Source organism: Equus quagga, chromosome 8 (genome assembly GCF_021613505.1).
Source record: "Equus quagga isolate Etosha38 chromosome 8, UCLA_HA_Equagga_1.0, whole genome shotgun sequence".
In the NCBI taxonomy this organism is placed as follows: Eukaryota; Metazoa; Chordata; class Mammalia; order Perissodactyla; family Equidae; genus Equus; species Equus quagga.
In genome coordinates this window covers 104209350-104217345 of record NC_060274.1, presented here as the reverse complement: position 1 = coordinate 104217345, position 7996 = coordinate 104209350, and the positions used below count along the sequence as shown (strand labels likewise).

The 7996-nt window shown below is 37.9% G+C and overlaps 1 protein-coding gene across 2 annotated transcripts in view; it reads right to left on the bottom strand.

Moving 5' to 3' along the window:
* ASB15 (ankyrin repeat and SOCS box containing 15) overlaps positions 1-7417 on the bottom strand; it is a 30957-nt gene extending 23540 nt beyond the window's left edge. For both annotated transcript variants that reach the window (XM_046670785.1, XM_046670786.1), the window contains exons 1-2: positions 7309-7417; positions 2319-2391 (exon numbers count right to left, since the gene is read on the bottom strand). The gene's annotated coding sequence lies outside the window, so the exon portion shown is untranslated. The remainder of the gene's footprint in view (positions 1-2318; positions 2392-7308) is intronic.
* Between the last annotated feature and the right edge of the window lie 579 nt (positions 7418-7996).

Here is a 7996-nt window from a genome sequence, read left to right as displayed (position 1 = left end):
AACCCTGCTGGAAATTTGGGCTTCAGTATGTGAGATACCACAGACTCCTTAGAGAACTGAGTTGATCTATGGAAAGTTGTGCTGTTTTTTGTTATTTTTTATAATGTCCTTTTAACTATCAGCCAGAAGGAAGTTGTCTAAGACTCTTAACTGTTTAGTATCCCTAATGACAGCAGGGTAGAAATGGTGGAGAAACTCTTACAATGTGGAACAACCCTCAACTAACATAAGCTGTCTCTAACCTTTTGCTGAAAGCTTGGGATGAAGTGAAGATCTGTGTGCAGGTGCTCTGAGGGGTCAGACAGACAATCAAAGGAGCATCATTGGGATGGACCTAGACATCAAGACGCAATGAGAAGGGCAAGAGGGGAGCCACTTATCTCTCAAATTCAAATCGACAAGGACTCAATCCCAACTGAAGGTTGGCAACAGTCTATTGCTGGTTTTATTTAAAATTATTTAAACAAAGCACCAACCAGGAATGTAGGGAAAGGTCAGATAATATTTTGACATTCTTTAAGACCTATTCACAGGGGCCCAACTTCTCAGTCTAGCAAAATTAAATTGATCCTTTCTAAATAATAGTTTGCCAATCTTGTTCTGGAGAAGCTCACTAGTGAGATTTATTTATTCTCCCTAAGTAGCTGATTTACAAAATAGTTGGGGCAATAATATTAGCCTTTTCATTTAAAGCATTGATTAACCTTGCTTGGGGTCACAAACACATTAGATGAAAGCAATGGATTCTCTCTTCAGAAGGATACATGCCCACTCAAAATTTGCATAAAATTTTAGGATTCTTCAAAAATTCATGAATCCTCTGAGACCACTTCACGTACTCCAGATAAAGAAGCACTAAATTAAGGATTTCTAAATGCTAAATGGATTATTTAGATATCAACAATTTTTAGTTTACTTTACAGATGGGCTGAGTAAAATCTTAGATTAAGATAGTGGAAAAAGGGAAAGTTTGGTGACCATGTAAGTTTTAGAATATCTTCGGTAATAATAAAAATGGTAACAATAATAATGGCCATAAATTATCAAGTGCTTGCTTTGTTTCAAACACCCTGCAAAGCATTTTGCATACACTGCTTTGCTTTAAATCCTCACTCGAATTATAGATTTATTGTGCCTAAGTGGAATCTTAGGCTTCGAGGGGTTAAAAGACCCGCACAGTGTCACAGAACTAATAAGGAGCATCTGGACAGAGCGCAGAGTACCTTCATTTTTAAGGTCTTTCTGAAGCTGCAGGAAAACAATCCACAGTCTGTTGCCCTTAAAAGTAAACACTGTGATCTTGCTCTTAACAGCCAGCTCTTCATGACAATAACTTCCAAAAATAAAAAATAGCTTCCAGGGACACCTAAATCTTTACCTTTGGCTCCCTGCAAGAAGGCTGTATATTACTTAGGGTGCTCTGAGGTATTCTAAGCTTGCCTTCATTTCGTGCTTTTTGTCTTGGAGTCTAAACATTACTCTCTAAAAAATAGGATCAACATGCCAGTTGGCGCCTGACTGAAGTGGTCAGGAGGTTGGGACGATTTTGCAAGGTATCATGCAGGAGTGAACATGAGTACATGACACTTCTCTGCCTCGGATTCTCTAAACTACCATGATCCATGCTAATACCATACTGTTGATAAGTTTGCGAGGCTCCTCAGAGCTTTCCTTGAAACCTGGGAGCTCCCACAGCATGGGACCAAGGCCCTCCTTTTCCCTGAACAAGGGTGAATATAACTTTGTTCTCTATGAATTGTTTGGTTTGCTTACTTCCAATTATATCCAAGTCTGTTCACCCCACTCACCCTCACACTCTGTCTTGGGCATAACAAAATTGAAACCATCTCCATGTGTCCTAAACAGGGCTGGCCTTAAGAGTTCGCAGAGTGGACAGTTGCTTCCATGGTGCAAGGAGGGGCTTTGTGTCCATAAATATCACACTGCCCTCAGCAGCTGTCACATCAGTGTAATTCTGTTACATCAGTGAGAGATTCTATCCTTTAGGGCACATTGTTCCACCTTCCAGTGTCCCTTTTAAAATGCCATTAGCACCATACCAACCCCAAGTGTAGAACCAGGATCTCGTGGAATAGTTACTAGGGGTGGCATGGGACAGGGAAGATGGCAAGGGATCTAGAACTGAGTCTAGTGGGAGGTGATAAGAGAGGATACGAAAAGGGAAAAACAGTAAAATTCGGTTTTCTTCATAGTTTATATAAGGCCAGCCCACATCCAAACCCCGAGGTTCTGAAGGAGGTGCAGGTTCTGCTGTGTGGAACGGGGGACCCTGACAGCCCAAGGAAGTTTTCTCTCACCTGAAAACCGCTACAGTTTTTGAGTGAAGAGCTCATCTACTGGAAGTCCCAGAGCGAATCATCAGGATTTGTCCTATCAGAGGAATAGCAATCGTTAACAGGCATTTTCATTTTTTTGTTGTTGTTTTAAGAAAATATAGTTATTAGATACAAAATAATGACCATTCTCATTTTTCTGCTCTTTGTAATGTGTAATGTTAAAGATACATTGAAATCAATATAAATAAAGCTTATTTATATTGTTTTAACTTTGATTTTTATTTGGTGCCTGCACACTTTTATTTTTTCAGAATCTTGTAGCACAAAGTGGCAAATCAGATAAATGGCTTCATTAGGCTGATTTCAGCAACAGAGCAAGCAATCTCCAAAAGACTTCAAAGACAGATAAAACTCTGTCAGATTTGGGTTCCACTCCACAGACACAGTAGCTTTTACTTATAAGTAATAAATTACAGCAATTCCCTTTTTATGGTATTTGCTTTTTCTATTGGACAGAAACCCTGTGGATGACGGGAGAACTATATCAACTTAAATAGCATCTTTCTTAACAACACAACTTGTTCTGCTGATAAATTTAAAACACATACACACACAAAATCCTAGTCCAGAAAATGAATACTACTTTTATGTTGCCCCAAAGAGATGCAACGTGATATTTTAGAAAAGACATAAGAAGACAAAATGGACCTATTGGTCTCTAGACACCAAGTATGATATCTGTATGTGATAAGAATTCACTAAGTATTTGCTGAATGAATGAATAATTGAATGATCAATATACACTACTCTTAAAATTAGCAAAAGAGTAGATTAAACTTGTGTTTTCTCTCTCAGTCATACATATGTTTTTGCCAAGTTCACTTCCAATTTTGGGGCTGCATTAACTGAGGTTTAATTTCTATGTAAATACACTAATGATAAAACCTGTCACACTAATTTTGCTTATCTCTAGTTTCATATCACAAAATTAGATATTGTTATTCTCTACTATTGACGTCCAAGTCAAATTCAATTAGGACAGAGACATAGGAAGATTCATGTTAGCTTTTGAAAATGACACTCACACAGTGTAGGAAGGATCTTTAGATTCACAAGTATGTGAATTTCTAGGGGAATATAAACTTATAGAATAGAAAATAATAAAGCAAGCACGGCCCGTGAAAAGCAGCTTATTAATAGATGTGCCCTTATCACAGCTAGTATGATAATACGAATTTCAAAAAGCCCTACCCTTTGTCTGTAATTCTCCAACTAGGAATCTATCTCATAGAAATAATCAGAGATGTGGAAAAAGATTGGTATGTGAAAATGTTCACCTCAGCCATATTTAAACTGCCAAAACATTAGAAATAATATAAAAGGCACAACAAAAGGGAATTTGTATAAGACATTGTATAGCTGAGCCATGGAAAACTACACAATTATTAAAATGCATATCCTTGAAGATTATTTAATGTCATGGATAACATGCCATATGTCAGAATGATGTTCATTTAGTCAGATGTGACCAGCCACTTTGAAGGGACTAAGGTTGACTTTATGGAGTCAAAGCTTACAAAGCTTTCCAAAAAACTGGCCTGGCACCTGGTTCACTGGCTGAGCCTGATAGGTGGTGAGATAGGTCACTTCCTTCCACAAGGCCAGGGACCTTGGTGACACTGGGACCAGAAACTGCCCAAATTTATACCAAAGCAGATGAAATCTGGTGGAGAGTGTTCCTTGCCATGAAGAGGAGCAGAAATCTGAAAGACTGATCCATTTACCTGAGTCATCCATGCAAAGGCTGCATTACCTAAGTTATTGTATCTGTCTGCATGAGACCAAAGTCTATTTTTCACAAATTAGTGAGTGGCAGCTCCTGATAATGTGAGGCCAGTTACAGACAATACAATAGCTACATTTGGTTTACACAACTGAGTTGTAAGGTGAGTAAAAATGTTTTGAATATATTAATTAGTGACAATAACAATAAAAATTGAATATCTCGATCCTAATAAAAATATTGTTCATATACATACATCCATATGTATACAAATACAAACATACATATATTCTCTCTTTTTAACAATATTTGTTCCTGGGCATGGTATGTTTCATTTGACATGGTGGAAGTTCCTGTCTGGTGCTCAAGTCAAATCTTCCTCCATCTGAAATTCCATCAAACAATGATGAGCCATTGCATGTCTCATATGTTATTTTGAAATCATATACAGGTCATTGGTTTCCTTCTGCTGGAGATGGCTGAGTGTAGTAGTTTAACCTTCATTCAAACCCTGCCCTCCTGGATTGACTGCCTCATTAGCTGTGTCTGCCGTGTTGCAAGTAGTCAAGAAACATCCCCTGTTACTATTCTGTGATTGAACTCCTCTGGAAGGGCAAGGTAGAATTCTAGCTCTTGTTTCGCAGTTTTAGCTCTATTCCTCACCCTTGAACAGACACTCTGATACTCTCATTATTTTTTTCTCTTCCTTTTCTCCAGAATCACCAGACATCAGAGTTAAAGACCATCAGGTAGCCCCACCTGTAAATTCCATTTACAATATGCCCAGCAAGTAATTGTCCAGCCTCAGCTTGAACACCAAAGTGACAGGGAGCTTACAACATTCCCACACCACCCTTCATCTTTGGCCAGCTTTAACAATTACAAAAAACATTTAAGTTGAATACAACTCCTCAAACCACTATTCTACAGTCTCAGTTCTATTCCTCAGAGCCTTACTGAGAAAATGTTCCTCTGTACATGAGAGCCCTTTAAACATCTCCCAGGAAGGCTGTGAGGTCCCCACTGAGCCTTCTCCTCCAAAGGCTGGACAACTGTTCTTTCTGTGATGTGGGTTCACTTCCCTCCACCACCTTGATTGCTTTCCTGTAAACACACTCATTTATCCATCTCTTTTAAAAGGGACTCTGAACCATTGGCTCTGAAGGCAGCACAACAGCTGCAGCCAGACCAACACAACGTTAAGCAGGTGTGACCGCCTCCCTTTTCCTCGACACTATAGATCTGTTGACTTAGCCTAAGCTCAGATGAATTTTAGGGCTAACATGTTACAAACATGATTAGGACCCCTGTTGCCCCAAATTCTACGAGTCATATTTTTTCCCACATTATTGCTATTCAATTCTGTACAGGATTCTCTACTTAATCCTATTACATTTCTCTTCTACTTTATTTTTTAGATTTGACCTTTATTCCAGTCTGTTAAGGTCTAATGTACTTCCTATCCAGCCAAGTATTGCTCTATTTGGAGATCTATTTGCATGTCTTCTTTATGTCCGTCTGCTCCACTGATAATGATAAATGTTGAACAGAAATTGGCACAGGACAGACGTCTTCAGGTTGACATTGATCTATTATTTAGCACCCTTCAAGAAAAGTTGTTTATCCAGTGACAAACCCTCCCAAAGGCATCACCATCTGGTATTAATGTCTCCTTTTTGATAACAAGACAATCATCAAGAGATACTGTGGAATACCCTGTGGAAATACAGATGCTTGGTATCTACTACAGCCCCCTTCTCTACTAATCACAAAGACAACGGAGGAGAGTTGACTCACCAGTTCTCAGGGACGTTTTTTTCCTAAGGATTTTCAGACCGTCCTATTCACTCATTCAAAAATAGGTATTCAATGTCTGTTATGTTCCACACACGGTGCTAGACACAAGACACTAGGATTCATGCCCCCAGGGTATTTGCGGACTTTAAATAATGCATTCTAGACTTTTCCCTAGAAGCAACACCAATCTCTCTCCTCCCTTCCAAGGTTTAGTACACCATCAAGCATACAGCAGGTCCTCAGTAAATATTCGTTATATTGAATTTAATAATTATTATAAGTAACACCGATTGAGTGCATACCTGTGACAGACATTAAGCTAAATAAATTAAATAGATTATGCCATTTAATTTTTACAACATACTTTCCCTCCTTTTTATAAACGAGAAAACTGAGGCACAGAGTGGTTAGGTAATTTGCCCAAGCCCACACATCTAGTGAGTGGTGGACATGTGGATATAGACCTAGTCGTCTAACATAAAAGGCCACACAGGCTTAACCATGGTACCATAACTAATGACCCAGCTACTCTGATGGAACCAATGAAAAGCAGATCTCATTTTGTAACCTAAAAATTCATAAGCCTCAGAAAATGTTTTCTAAAAGAATTTAAGCAAGCAACTAGCAAATCCATCTAACAACTCTAGTGGAAATATAAAGATTTTAGGCAAATTTTCATTTGAAAACAAGGTATTCCCACAAAAACAACTTAAGTGTAAAACTGTGATAATTTATCACAATAAATTAATGGTCTCAGCACAAAGCAATGTCAGGATTTTCTTGCCATATCACCAGTATTTCATAGAAATCAAATCATTTTAGGCGTAGGAGGTTCCTTAGAAATTATCTGTTAGTTCAAGAACCAGATGGTGATGGTATTGGATAAATTTTAAGGACTTCCCAACCTCAAGATTCTATGATTCCACCTGCAGAAACAAATTTCCATTTCTAGTGATTTCCTTTTTCCATCTGACTAGTTCAAGAGACATCTTCCATCTGAACACAAAGCATTCATCTTTTCCAACTAAGTGATGAAAAAGCTTGGAGAGATTTATTTTGATTATTCACAAAAATCACTTAACTTTTTCTCAGAAACCAGGATCAGCTAAGACCCTTCTGGGATTCCATAGTATGTATAGGGAGACTTCTTATAAGCATATTCATTCTTGATCTATTTTTCTCACGATATTATTTTTCATTATGCTTAGTAACTACGCAATTGAGTTAATAATATTCCATAAACAAATGAAACAACCCTGGCTTTACTCTAATTAAAAGGGCCCTAGACAGTCAAAGCCACAATTGACCAATCAGTAAGGAAGTAATAAGAAGCAACCACAATATGTATTTCCATCTGTTTAAACACTCCCAATACTAAACTATTCAATAAGCTACTTGGTGAGGTACAGATCAAATATTTCATAATCTCACCTTTTGGAATGATCGTCTTGTCATTCTTATCCAGGGCCTTGCCTTCCTAAACCAGAGGAAGTGCCTGGGAGCCAATGTGTTCCTCTGCATAGCTAAAATTAAGTACTCATTTGGTGGTTAAATTAAGATCTGACCTTGTACAACTGAAACATAAGCAGTTCTTGGCACACAGTAAAGTATTACCCATGACTTCTCTAGACTCTCATCAAAAGGAACACAAGGCCACAGAGGTGTAATAAGAATATCCGTGTCCTGATTGGTTCAAAGAGCTCTCATGAAAATAAATGATCTGCCACTCCACCTGCGATGAGGGTTCCTGCTGAAGGAACAGAGCAAAACCACTTAAATAGAATTTAAAAATACTTTTAAATTAGCTGTTTAAGAGATAAATCTAAGTCTGTGCACCTACAGATCGAAATCCACTTGTAATAAATTTTAACACACACTATTTCTCATTCTCCATCTTTTAGCCTCATGTCAAATCTCATTAAATACAACCTTCTTCTTATACGAATTTACTGTCTTTCATTTGATTTGCATTTCATGGCTGCCCGTCTGATACACAGACAGGATATGACGGTCAGTGACATCTAATCTGATCAAGAATTTTAGGTCAAGTTGTAGAACATATATATAGTCTACAAAAAGTGAGCAGCAGATAGAAGGTAAGTAGAAAATCAAGATTTTA